At 35.9% G+C, this 13,877-nt stretch overlaps 1 protein-coding gene across 2 annotated transcripts in view; it reads right to left on the bottom strand.

The window, feature by feature from the left end:
• The window catches only part of LOC149785508 (uncharacterized), a 408,800-nt gene that overhangs the window by 141,151 nt on the left and 253,772 nt on the right, over nt 1-13,877 (bottom strand). The window lies entirely within an intron of this gene.

Raw genomic sequence — 13,877 nt, 5'->3', positions numbered from 1 at the left:
TCCATTTCGTATGTTGATTTTTTAAAAAAAATACTGTATCTGTTGAATTACACAGCGGCGGTTGGACATTTTATTGTGCTTGTCAGAATTTTTATTTGTATATGGTGAAATGATGTGTTGGTTGGTGTTAAAATTAACATTACACAATGCCCACTTTAACAATTTAAAATTATATCGAGTATTAAGATAAATTATTCTTTAATTGAATTATGAGGCTCCATTACATTTCATGTATTTACAGTTTGAAAGTTAACATTCACAGGTCGAGAATTACTATTAATTTCTTCGCTAGAGGTCGCTCTCGTGAACGGACCGCGTTTTTTTTAAACAAGGAGGCTGCTTATCGTTGCTGTGCAATTCAACAGATGAAATCTAAATAATCGCCATATGAAATGGAACTTTCATCACAAACAGTTACATACAACGTGTTAATTAGGGATTCTCGACATATGATATTGAAATTTCAACCACCGCTGTGTATTTAAAAATATACATTGTAAAACGTCGACATAGGAATGGAACTTTAAACCACCACTGAATAATTCCACATATACAATCCAAAATCTCGATCTAGAAAATGGAATTTTAAGGACATGCAATTTGATCCAACACGTAATATCGAAATTTCACCTGCAACTTTCTCACTGGACCAGCTTTTGTCAGCTACGGCGCCTCATAGTTACAACATCTCAAAACCGCCTGACTCAATTGCGTTGGAAGAAATTGCGTCAGAAGCATTCTACTTATCCAGATTTCTTGTCCCAGTTTTGTTACATTTGGCTACTAGGTCAGCCATGTAAGCGATATCAATCCAAATTGGGGTGCATGGTTTATCTAAGGTCCGATTTAAAAATTGAGTTCCAAGGTCAAGAAGAAGAAAAGTAGCTAAAAAAAACAAGCCTTGGTTCTCAGAGCAGTGTTGCTGCCGGTAAAATGAAAGGAAGACATGTCTGTATTTTATACGATTTTCAGCTGGCTCCATGAGAAAACGCAGTTCTTTGCAAGACAAAAGTTTCTCAACTGTGGCCAGTGTCCGCTGACCACAAATATTTCAAACTGCGGCCATTAATATCTTTTCCAAGTTACTTCTCTTGCAAAAAAGGAAACTAAATTCCTCTTAATGAGTGTCAAGGACTGAAACAAACTGAATCAACTAAACCGAACCAAAATGAACCGACTAAACCGTATCAACAAAATCGAACCTAAACCATAGCATTTGGGATGGAAATTTAAAGCATAAAACAATAGTATTGGGAGGTATATATTGCTCCACATATACTACAGATATGCGCAGATAGCTTAGTACATATTTTACGTTGAATGATAACAATACAGTAGTGCATGGCTATGAATGGAAAAACTGGACTGCAGATTTGTGTTGGCACATACATGAATCTACTGGGGACCTGGATAGTGAAGGCATATGCATGAATGTACTGGGGACCTGGATAGTGAAGGCATATGCATGAATGTACTGGGGACCTGGACAGTGTAGGTACAAACGTGAAGCTACTGGGGATCTTGATTTAGATAGTGGAGTTATGATATTCCGTTGCTTCAAACCCTATGGCCCCAGCATTCGGCTTTAGAATCAGCGTATATCGAGGGTTACATAGTTGCAAACCACAAATATTAGTGGTTTCCTCTGGAGCCTTGAATTTTGAATATAAGTTTTGAAAGTAAAGCCTAACAGACTCAAGCTTGGTCCAAACTCAAATTATGGTTCGAACCCAGTTTCGATGGTTAAATCCAGAACAATTTTATCTTGTTTTTTATTCAAGCTTATAATACCACAATTAAAGAAAAAAAAATGTTTCATGCAGTAATTTAGGCCACCGGTCCATGCTATAAAATACAATACAAGTAAATATAGTGGGCGCCATTGTGTACAGAAATTAAAGGTGGTGCTTAACATATGTAAACATAAACAAATCCCTATAAAGAATCAATGAATAACGTTATAAAGGCGTCGCTACTACTAAGTGTATCATTCACCATTCGTATCAGTCATCAAAGATGCTCTCAGACGAAAAGCCCAACTGATGTAGGCAGAGAGATTTATTATAATTAATATTTTATTATAACTCATGGGAGATACAAATTTTTTTCTACAGACGGAGAAAGATACTAAACACCATTAAAGTATTTATTTCTTGAACGCTACACAAGGGAGATGGAATTCACCTTCAACCAAATAAACAATTTTTTTTCCCGGCATAATTCACATTACCTATTATTTCCCTCTACCATACTATGACTACCTGACTCTACTTTCGGCATTTAGCAAGTAATTTCCTAATAACTATGACAGTCCACATGATAGATTTTTGTCTGGTTCTAATTCACTTTTATAATACTATAATACAAACATTCAGTATTGCTTTTCAAGTTTTGGAAAGCCCAACCATCAGTTTTCTGCGAAAAGAGTTTTTCGTCTTCCACATCTTGATTTAGACAGACATACCCAAAACAGAAGAGAAATAATACCACTATAATGACAGAAGAGAGGTACTATTCGTTCAAAGCAGGAATAGAACCTATGAAGTAAAATTCACAAAACATTTCCTAATCTGCATTATCTCCACTATATGTAACGCCTAAACATGCAGTAGTATTCTCTTTTGATAAAATACTGTTTAGAATAGTAGACTAACGCAATTTAAAATACAAAAAAATATTAGAGTCACAGATTTCGTCTAACTTCCTGATTCAATACTTAAGCTACAAATAAATACGCTTCCAAGATCACATGTATTAAACAATCAGCTGTCTTGAACAGCATGTTTTCCAAGGTTATGTTGACTTAGATATCGTAGAACTGAACCTCTTACAAGCAATCACGGGTATTTATAGGGCAAGATTTCTCGCTGCAAAGACGAGGCTGTTTAAAACAGACCTAACTAATTAATTATAATAAAGGAGGGATGGAAGAACATTGCATATACTTGACTGAAGCTATTTCCAGATAGTTAGCACGTTGATCAGTGAGGTTTCTAAGTTGATTGGCTTTATCATGCGTGTTGCTTTCCTTTTTTGAGAAAGTTTTGCCGATAAACATGTTATGCAAACACTGCACAAGAAACAAAGTAATTAATTAGCCCATGGAAGTAATTCTACGACGTTATATATTGCTAGAGAGACATGTTTAATAGAGATAAGTGCACATTTCCCATTAAGATAATGGAAAACACTCGTGATCATCCGAAGCAAATATTGCTTTGTGAGGTGAACCTAATGGCAACGTTCTATTCTGTCTTTGGCTTTGATTCGTCGGACAAACAAAACCAGCAACAGCTACTTTATCATTTTGACCATATATATATATATATATATATATATATATATATATATATATATATATATATATATATATATATATATATATATATAGAGAGAGAGAGAGAGAGAGAGAGAGAGAGAGAGAGAGCAGTCATTGCATGGTCTGGCCGGAAAGAATTAGCTAACAAACGTACATTTTTCAAGATCCTTTTCAAAACAGGGAATGGGATAATAAAGAAAATTTCCCAATCCAGATTTGAGTGTTGATTTTATGCTTGCAAAATCTTGTTCCGTTTCTCAGATCAGATTTATTAGGCTTCATAATGTTGAATGGTATTCTAGCAATGTACCAAATATTAATGCCTATGAACAGAATATTAGTGCATGGTATTAAGTGTAATTATTTGGATTTAACACTGGATTGCTATAGTCTGTAATGTTGCATGTGATACCAATTTAACATAGACGAAAGCAACTGCTATAGTTTGGAACTGCTTGACACCACGTGATTCCCATTGTTACAAATTGTTAAAAACTGGTATACATTCAAACTTTCAGGAACTTATAATAACTGTAATTGTTCCCATGCCTTCACAAAAGTTACCATCAGTAATATATTAAATTAAGTCTGGAAATGTTTAAGATCTTTAAGAAGAGATTCCACAGGCATTTATCAGTGTTGCATTTAATACTAAAAAAAACAAAAAAAAACAACACAAAAAAGTTCCAATAGACTGTGTCGTCTGGCTACTTGTCTGAAGCTTTTGAAAGCCTTACACTTCAAGCAGATAACCAGTCTAGCTTATCTGAAAATTCTATCAGTTCATTGCACGCTTGGCGCCATATTTGAACGTCTAGCCGACTGTTGGCGCTCTTGTGCAGTATTGTGGATGATTTATTGAAGTATAACATGTCGACTCAAAAGAGAAAAAAAAAAAAAACAACAAAAAACAAAAACAACAAACAAGTGGAAATGTGTATCTACAAACGGAGATTGTTAAAGGAAAACTTCTAGAAAGTTAAACTTTATGAAAGTGCTAATTTGGCCACGATTAGCTTGGCCTAGCAGTAGCAAAGGTATGAGCAGTGGAATCGTTAACATTTACAATATTTTTTCAAAGCCAAGCAGAATTTTTTAGTCTGTGTTATAAATAGGAGAGACTTTGCACTTGAACAGATATTCACTGCATTGTTTTCTGATTGTAATGCGCTTTGTTGCTTCAAATGCATACAAATTCAGGCTTGATCTGCAATACAAGGATCGTTGTGGCCTTGAAGTTTAGATTTTATGTCATACCTAGCTCTTTTCTTAGATTAACGCTGACTATAGCGTCGAAGAATTCCTAAATTACTAGTAGAATAATTTATATAAAAACTGTAAAGTAAAATGCAACTTACTGGGAAGTAGTGAACTCTTATCTGTTTATTAATGATCGTACACATGTAGGGATGCGTGTTTTAGCCCAAGCTCAAAACAGTCCTGTAAACCGTGTGACCTTGCCTTTCAAGGTCAAAGAAGACAAGTTTATGACAGAATAAACGGTCTTCTTCAAACGAGACATCTCGTGTATTAAAAAAAAGCGTAAATGGAGCTACAAAATAAAAGTTAATACAGTGTATATACAAAGCATAACGTAAACGGTCTCGGATTATGACATTTTTCACCAAGGTCAAAAGGATGAGTGGCTTTGTCTCAGAGTGGGTTGTCCTTTTCTAAATCTGAGATACTCTATGTATCATGTGCCGATATCAAAGAGGTGGGTGAAAGCGTCGCCGAATGAAATGCTTTCCCTCAAAGTTGGACATCCACATTACCTTACAATATTATATGATTGGGGCATTGACCTAAGGGGTAAAGGAATGTGTTACATTATACGACTTGACCCAAGGTCCTATAGGGTAAAGGAGTATGTTACATTATATGATAGGACAATAGAGCCTAAGAGGTAAAGTTAGTGTCGCATTATATGACCTAACCTTTGAGCATAAGGGGTAAAGGAGAGTGTCGCATTATACGACTTGACACAAGGGCATAAGGGGTAAAGGAGAGTGATGCATTATACGACTTGACACAAGGGCATAAGGGGTAAAGGAGAGTGATGCATTATATGACGTGACCTTTGAGCATAATGGGTCAAGAAGTGTGTTGCATGATAACTTGACACAAGGGCCTAAGGGGTAAAGGAGAGTGTTGCATTATACGACTTGACACAATGGCATAAGGGGTAAAGGAGTGTGATGCATTATACGACTTGACACAAGGGCCTAAGGGGTAAAGGAGTGTGTTGCATGATACAACTTGACACAAGGGCCTAAGGGATAGGCGAGTTTGTTGCAGAATGAATGGTCGCTACTTATTATCAATCATCATAAGTTTGAATAGAATCTATCAAGGTGGTTAAAAAAAAAAACATAGCCAAATGAACAACCGTAAACAAAGATTTCCAGAAAATATTCTATGGCAGTGACGCTGACCCTGAGGTGAAAGGGGCGAGCAAGTGTGTATCACATGCATAATTAATTGTGTTTGCTTCATAACGAAACAAAGAAAAATATAAACATAACCTAGCAGTTCAGATAATATAATCAAATGAAAATATGAGTCAAAAACTGATACGTATATCTTGTAAGACGATGACTTTGACATTAAGGTAAAAGGAGTAAAGGGGTGTGTAGCAGAACGAGTGGTCTTAGTGAAATATCACAGGTCTAAACAAATTTTATCATCAGGTAACAAACATGTACTAGAAGCGAAAAAGTGACAGCTATGTCTTTTCCCATAAGTGGGTTCGACAAAACATGATAAAATAAATACTTAAGTAAAACTAGTCTACTTATATCTATGAGGTATAACAAACTGATCACTATCAAGGTAAACTAGTCATCATCATGGTAAACGTTTCGCTATATCGATAAATAATCACTATCAAGGTAAACAAATTATTACCTAGGCAAACGTTTCGCTATCTGGGTAAATAATCATTATCAAGATAAACTAACCATTATCAAGGTAAACTAATCATTATGAAGGTAAAGTAATTATAGGGGCCCCGAGTGGCCGAGTGGTCTAAAGCGCTCTTCGTTACGGATCACTGCCATCTCACCTCTGTCTGCGGCGGTTCGAGTCTAAGATTCAGCCAATGTGGGCATGTGAGAAAGCCTGCCAGTAGCTTCTCGTGGGTCGGTGGTTCTTTCCGGGGTTTTCCGGGTTCTTCCTCCACCATTAATATTGGCCGCCATGTATAGCCTATCGTGCTGAAAAATGGCGTTAAACCCCACAACAACAACAACAACAAAAGTAATTATATCTAGGCAAAGTAATCATTATCAAGGTAAACTAATCATTATGAAGCTAAATTAATCATTGTCTTTGTAAACTTATCGCTATCCAGGTAAAGTAATCATTATCAAGGTAAAGTAATCATTATCAAGGTAAATGTTGATGACAGTGAAGAGAATGTTGTATTTGAAGGTGTGGTTAGACGTAGAACCATGAACGGCGTTTGGGGGTAGCAAGTGGGGCGACAGCCCCAGGCCCCGCTCTTGAGGGGGCCCCCGCGCTTCAGGCCTAAGGTCGTCCTTATGAATTTGTCAAGGTATATTCTCCGGTAAATTGGAAACGTTGATACAGGCCGCACGTAATGCACGCAAAGTTGCGAAGTCAACTAAGTCAACTTCGTAACGCAGTTAACAGGTGGCAGCACAGATGCAGATAAATGCAACCATTTTCTCAACGCCACTAGCGGGCAACGGCTGTCTAATAACTTGGATATCAGTTTTTCACTTTGGCCCCGCGCGGTCATGGTCGGCCCTAGGCCCCGCGTACTCCTAACACCGCCTCTGCGTAGAACAAGGCGCTTTTATGTGGGTGGCATTGGCGTCCAATCTATTGCTGAAGGCCTCAGTAAATTCTTGAAAGAATACGATATAGAGCCGTCATCCATAAAGTTTATCCACAGTAGACGTAATTGTCTATCGGCCAAACTGACTGTATATAACTCAGACTGTAACACAGTTGAAAATGATGTAACATGGCCAAAAGGTGTTCACGTAAGAAGGTGGTATGTGAATCAATCCTGGTGCGAAAGGTTTAACAATGGCGATCAGGAGACAAACGAAGGTGCATGATGCGATATTCCATGACTAGGGTGACATAGTCTATTGTTCATAAATTTGCCATTATGTACTGTCATAAGTTAATGTGTTTTGTCATCTTTGTCATTTTAGTCCTGCTTTCACAATGTATAAGTATTAATATGCCTATATTGCAAGTTAATAGGAATCTTAATATACTGAGCAATGTTAGAAGAATTATGCCCTCTACTCTTACCTTTAGTGCAATGCTAGATAAATATAATGTTGACGTAGCTTGCATCAGTGAACATAAACTATTACAGCACATACTTCCATTTTGCGATTCTATTCGTTCTGATTATAAATGCACTGCTAAGGCCGAGGATATTTCCTCTAATAGCACGTTAATAAAATGTGGTAAAGGAGGAGTTGCAATTTTCTGCAAAACTTCTCTCATGAGATATGCTAACTTCATAAATTACGTTAATAGTGACAGAGTTGTTGGCATAAAATTCAAATTTACAGATATGCAAAATGTATATATTTTTGTGTATATATGCCGACCCGATTGTATGGCATAGATTGTTACAAAGCGCAAATTGAGTTGATTCAAAATCTGTACGGTCAGTACTCACAGCTGGGGGACGTGTATTTTACTGGTGATTTCAATGCAGTAGCTGAACCAGACACTTTCAGAGACTACAAAGATAGGGTATTTCATGAGTTCTTGCGATATAATAATCTAGTGAGTGCTGGACATTTAATAATATGCACTGGTTCCCGTTATACATTCACCCCAGCAAGAACGATGATTGATCATTTTGTATTTTCGGATCAATGCATAGGTAGATTACGGAGTGTGCACATTGTTTCAGCTCAGGAAGAACACGTAATATCTGACCACCTCCCTATCCTTATTTCCCTTCGTACAGTGACCTGAGAGACTTCAGACAGACTATGAAGAGAAATGACAGCTTGGTATAAATTAGACGCTGATATCTTGAAAAATACGTGATATAAGTGGATAAATGAGGGAAGACCGAGGAGTTGTCAATATAATTCTTACAGAGAATATAAAGATAAGAAGAGAGACTTTAGAAACGTTCAAAAACTGGCTGTGGAAAAATATATGGGGGACGTATAAGAAGAAATTGAAAAAGCACACGAATGCGATGTAAGACACTTTTGGAAAATGATCAATGTTAAGAGAGGGAACAATATAAATTTTTGTCAGGAACTATCAACTGATGGAGTTTGTGTCCGTGATTCCATCGCAAATGGCTTTGCCAGATACTATGAGGACATTTACACACCAAATTTTAGCCATAGTTTTGACGGAAACTTTTATGAATTTATAGAGAGAGAATTAAATCGGGGTCTACAGAACGGAGTAAGTCATATCGAGGCCTTACAGACCAGTATCAGTGTAAACGAAGTAAGAGAAATCATTAAAGGTCTAAAGAAATCAAAAGCATCGGGCCATAATCAAATATGCAATGAACATTTGATCTATGGCAGCGACTACCTCATCCAGTGTACGACAGTTTTATTTACTCAGATGATTGATCAATCTTACAAACCTGTATATTGAAAAAAAGGGTTAGTAATACCACTGTACAAAGGTTACAGACAATCAAAGAACTCCCTCGAAAGTTACAGGCCTGTTACTTTACTGCCTGTTATCCAGGGCCGGCGCTACCATATAGGCAAACTAGGCAGCCGCCTAGGGCGCTGATTTCAGGGGGCGCATTTTTAATTTTTTTTTATTGTTTATAAATTTGGAAATTGATATTTTCCGGGGGGGGGGGGCGCCAGAATCTAACCTTGCCTAGGGCGCCAGATAGTCTGGCCGGGTCTGGCGCCGGCCCTGCTGTTATCTACAAAACTTTTGAGAAAATTATTCATGAACGTTTGGTAACTTGGCTCAAAGATACTAATTCTAATGTACCCAGTTCACAGCAACATAATTACCAAAAAGGTTTAGGCTGCACAACAGCGAGTTTTTTGCTGTTGCAACTTGCAATCAATATAATACAATATAACGTAAACATGGATTCACGGGTTTTTGCTGCTTCTCCTGATACAAAAAAAGGCATTTGATACCGTGTGACACAAAGGATTTCTTTTTAAATTATTCATGTTGGGAATTATGGGTAAATCCCTTTTGATATTTTACAAATTTACAGAGTAAAGTTCTTGTCAATGGGCAATTTTCGGACTGGTTCTCAATTGACCAAGGAGTGAGACAAGGGGGTGTTTTGTCAACCTTGATGTACACAATATTTATAAATGACTTGCTGCTACAGTTAGAAAATAGTGGATTTGGAGCAAAGATTGGATCCTTAGCTGTGGGAAATCCAACCCTAGCTGATGACATTTCACTTTTGACTATATATCCTAGCAATCTACAAATACTGTTAGATATAGCATACACCTACAGTAATAAGTGGCGATTCGAGCTTAGTGTCACAAAGTCATACATTATCATTTTTGGTCCCCAGTACAACAATTATGTCAATATGAAATGGTATCTTGGCCCGTCATGTTTGCCGGTTACTGAGTCGGTAACACACCTGGGTCACCGGATTAACTCAAAGCTGACGTCGCATGACGCAATACTCGATGCATGCAAGAAAGGAAAAAAATCTTTTCACGGTCTGTTTGGTATTGGCATTAAACCAAATGGTTTAAATCCTTTGATTGCTGCAAATGTAATCAAAAAGGTCATTTTTCCTTCAATGTTTTATGGAAGTGAATTATGGTGTAACATTTCAAAATTTGATCTCTCTTCATTGAATAAAACACTCAACACACACAAGATCAGATATCATCTGGGAATGCTAGGATAGACATCAGCGCAGTCCAAAATTGATAGAAGAAAATTGATGTTTTTACACAGATTGTGTTTGATACCTAATAACGTACACATTTAACGTGTGTTTAACGTTGCGTTATTTCGCTTCATTTTGAGCGGATGCATGTCAAGCTACGGGTTAATTTCAAATTTATATTATACGTTAAAGAAGTTTGACTTGCTCGGGTATCTAACTGATTATTTTCATCGTTCCGAATTTCCAGATAAATAAATAACAAAAGAAATTGTAAGATCAAAAATTGCTGGTCTTGAAAATAGTCTGTGGAGAGTTTGTATGTCTAATCAAGCAGATTTTGATAGATTCTCTTCGATACACGAATACTTACGACCTGCCTCAGTGTGGCAGTCGGCTAAACCAGACAACACACTATGGTATTTACATATGTAGCTAAACTATGGGCTGCTGTTCCTCAAACACAGCTCGACATGTGTATTAGACGTGGGAATATTTATACAGACTTGATACTTCATTGTTGTGTTACTTGTCCTTATATGTCGAATATCAGAAACTCTTTCTGGGATTTCCTTACTGATAAATTTCCACTGAGCCTGCACATTACAATATCTTCTAGGTAAAAGGTTACCATCAGATGTAATCGACAAAGAAAACTCAAAGCTATTCGTCCTGTATGCAGCATACTTTGTCATGCAGCGTGCAGCTATCTTCTGCAAATAAGGTACTGAAACTTGCAACTTATGCAATTGACGAGCACTTTGTTGATTGATAAACTGTAAGAATTTGTATTCTAATATTATATATATATATATATATATATATATATATATATATATATATATATATATATATATATATATATATATATATATATATATATATATACTTATTTATTGATTCTATTCAGATGATTTATTCTTATATCATGTAATGTTCTATGGAAGGAAAAAAAGATGATGAAGATAAAGAAATTATATCTAGGTAAAGTAATCATTATCAAGGTAAACTAATCATTATCAAGGTAAACTAAACATTATCAAGGTAAATTAATCATGGTCTAGGTAAACTTAAAGTAATCATTATCAAGGTAAACTAATCATTATCAAGGTAAATTAATCATGGTCAAGGTAAAATTATTGTATCTAGGTAATCTAATCATTATCAAGGTAAACTAATCATTATCAAGGTAAAGTAATCATATCTAGGTAAACTAATAATTATCAAGGTAAATTAATCATTTATCTAGATAAACTTACTGCTATCTAGGTAAACTAATCCTTATCAAGGTAAAGTAATTATTGTCAAGGTAAACTTTTTGCTATCTAGGTAAACTAATCACTATCTAGTTAAAACAATCATTATCAAGGTGAAATAATTATTAGCAATATAAACTAATCATTATCTTGGTAAGCTAATCAACGTCTAGGTAAATAACTGCATTTTTACTTAACATATATGCTTTAGAAATGGCCACTGAATTCAATTGTGGGAATATGGTTATTTATTTTCAGTCGACCCCAGAGCTTATATATGAACCGTTACGGTAATGAGAAATTGATACCCTATTTTAGAGCTGTTCTGCTAATGTTATGGAATACTAGTATTTGATAAGCTGATAAAAGCCGCGTAGATGCACTTGTCCGACGTGAATTATTTTGGGATGAAAAAGGTCTGAGAAGAGCAGCAACTACAATCAACTCTGCAGCGATAACATCCGACGTAATCACGATCTAAAGTGGTAATAACGACAATATTCTAAATCGATAACTGTTTCTCATTGGGATGTAAGGAATAGGCTTTGATAGTGAAAATTGATCAATTGCAATTTGAATCATTCTTTTGTACAAAGTCAGCAAAAGATATGTCTGATTCAGAGAGAGAGAGAGAGAGAGAGAGAGAGAGAGAGAGAGAGAGAGAGAGAATGTTAAAATCATCTATGTATGATACTAGGTGCAACATTTTGGTGAATATGCACATGACCAACGGAAAGAAGACCAATGAAAAAATGTTGACTGCGCAAATATTTATGAAAACATCAATCTCAACAATCACATAGTATTGCAAGGACTCATAGAACAAAGAAAGATTGATGCAGATCTTGTTTTCTTTGTTTAACACACTATGCAACATCCACCGGTAATGTGTATGTTATATATCGATCCTAACAAACTGCTCATTTGGACGGAATATGATAGAATGTAAACATCGAGCAATATGGGTACATTAATAGTGGTAAATATTACAAGGAAGTTTCTATCATTCATTGATATCTATCAATGCACCAGATTGGAAGACATCTGAATCATACAGACAGACAAATAAACATATGTAGAAATCAATGGCCAGGATGCAGCCAATGCGATAAAAAGAATCAGCTATACGTCAATAGGTTTCTTGGATCAGCCTATGCATCATTGTGCCAGACGACATTTGTGTCGTTTGGATTGTATCATATATTATGGCAACTGCTAATACCCTCACATCTACAGCAATCATTTTAATAACCTTGGCCAAAATTATACAACTGAAAGAATTATTGGCCGAAAAGAAACAATGCTTCAACACTTGTGCGAGTTGTCCCCATTAAAGTCTAGTAAAACTTTCAATATAACATTTTGTAGACCTTCAGTATCCAAGTCAGCCCCACATAAACCTACTAGTTATTGCATTCAGCATATGACCGAGCTTTATGCGCTCGCGCACAAATCACAACACATCTCACCTGTCCGGGAGAATTCGAGTGTCGGCTTGATCAATGTGGGTATATGAGAGAACTTGCCAGTAGCTCTCACAGGTTGGTGGTTCTTCCAGAGTTTTTCCTCCACCAGATATACGGGCCACCATGTATGGCCAATATTGCGCTGAAAAATGGCGTTCAACCAACAACAACAACCAAGTCAATATATCCATGACGATATTGAGCGAAAGTGGCCCCATTACCTTCATCCCACAATAACCTGACATTTATGTGTATATAACATCAACTCCTTTCCCTCGATGTAATGATCAAAATTATTTTGTGGTACAATTAATCTACAATAAAGCTTTGTTCAGCCAAAATTATTATATAATATTCTTAAACAATATGGAATGTTCGTAAACAATATGGAATATTATTAAACAATATACAATTTTGAAAACAACCATTAATCTTCAGTTACAGAGTGATAAAGCTTTTTGATGCAGGTAAAACCACTATTATATACTCTTTCAGGAACATTTCAATACTTGCACAATCATTTGTATTTACAAAGCCATTAAAGTCAATTAAATTATTAAACTTACCATTTGCTTGATTATCTATTTTCACAAAGTCACTAAAGTCAATAAAATCATTCAGTTTGGCATAAAGACTGGAAAACAACCATCTTTGAAAGTTTAACTTCAGACAGATAATACATGCACTTTGTTCGCCTTATATAATTAATGAAGGGGAAAAAATATCAGTAAAAACAAATCAACTCAGAGAAATATCTTTTATTATTATGTCATGGAAACATTTCTATTTTTTTTAAATAAAAAGCAGATCAAAAGAACCTATCCTACAAAATAAAATTGTAAAAATTTTCACTGCCGTAAAATGGCGGAATATAGCCTATGTGTTGACAGGCAAACCCATGGTGCCTTTGTATGGACATTCACTGCAGAGAAAAATGTACTCCATCCATTGATTTTCTCATTCGATGTAAAGCA

Source organism: Sinohyriopsis cumingii, chromosome 13 (genome assembly GCF_028554795.1).
Source record: "Sinohyriopsis cumingii isolate HCF-2022 chromosome 13, ASM2855479v2, whole genome shotgun sequence".
Taxonomy (NCBI): Eukaryota; Metazoa; Mollusca; class Bivalvia; order Unionida; family Unionidae; genus Sinohyriopsis; species Sinohyriopsis cumingii.
Note: the sequence above shows the minus strand (reverse complement) of the source record. Positions and strands in the feature narration are given on the sequence as shown.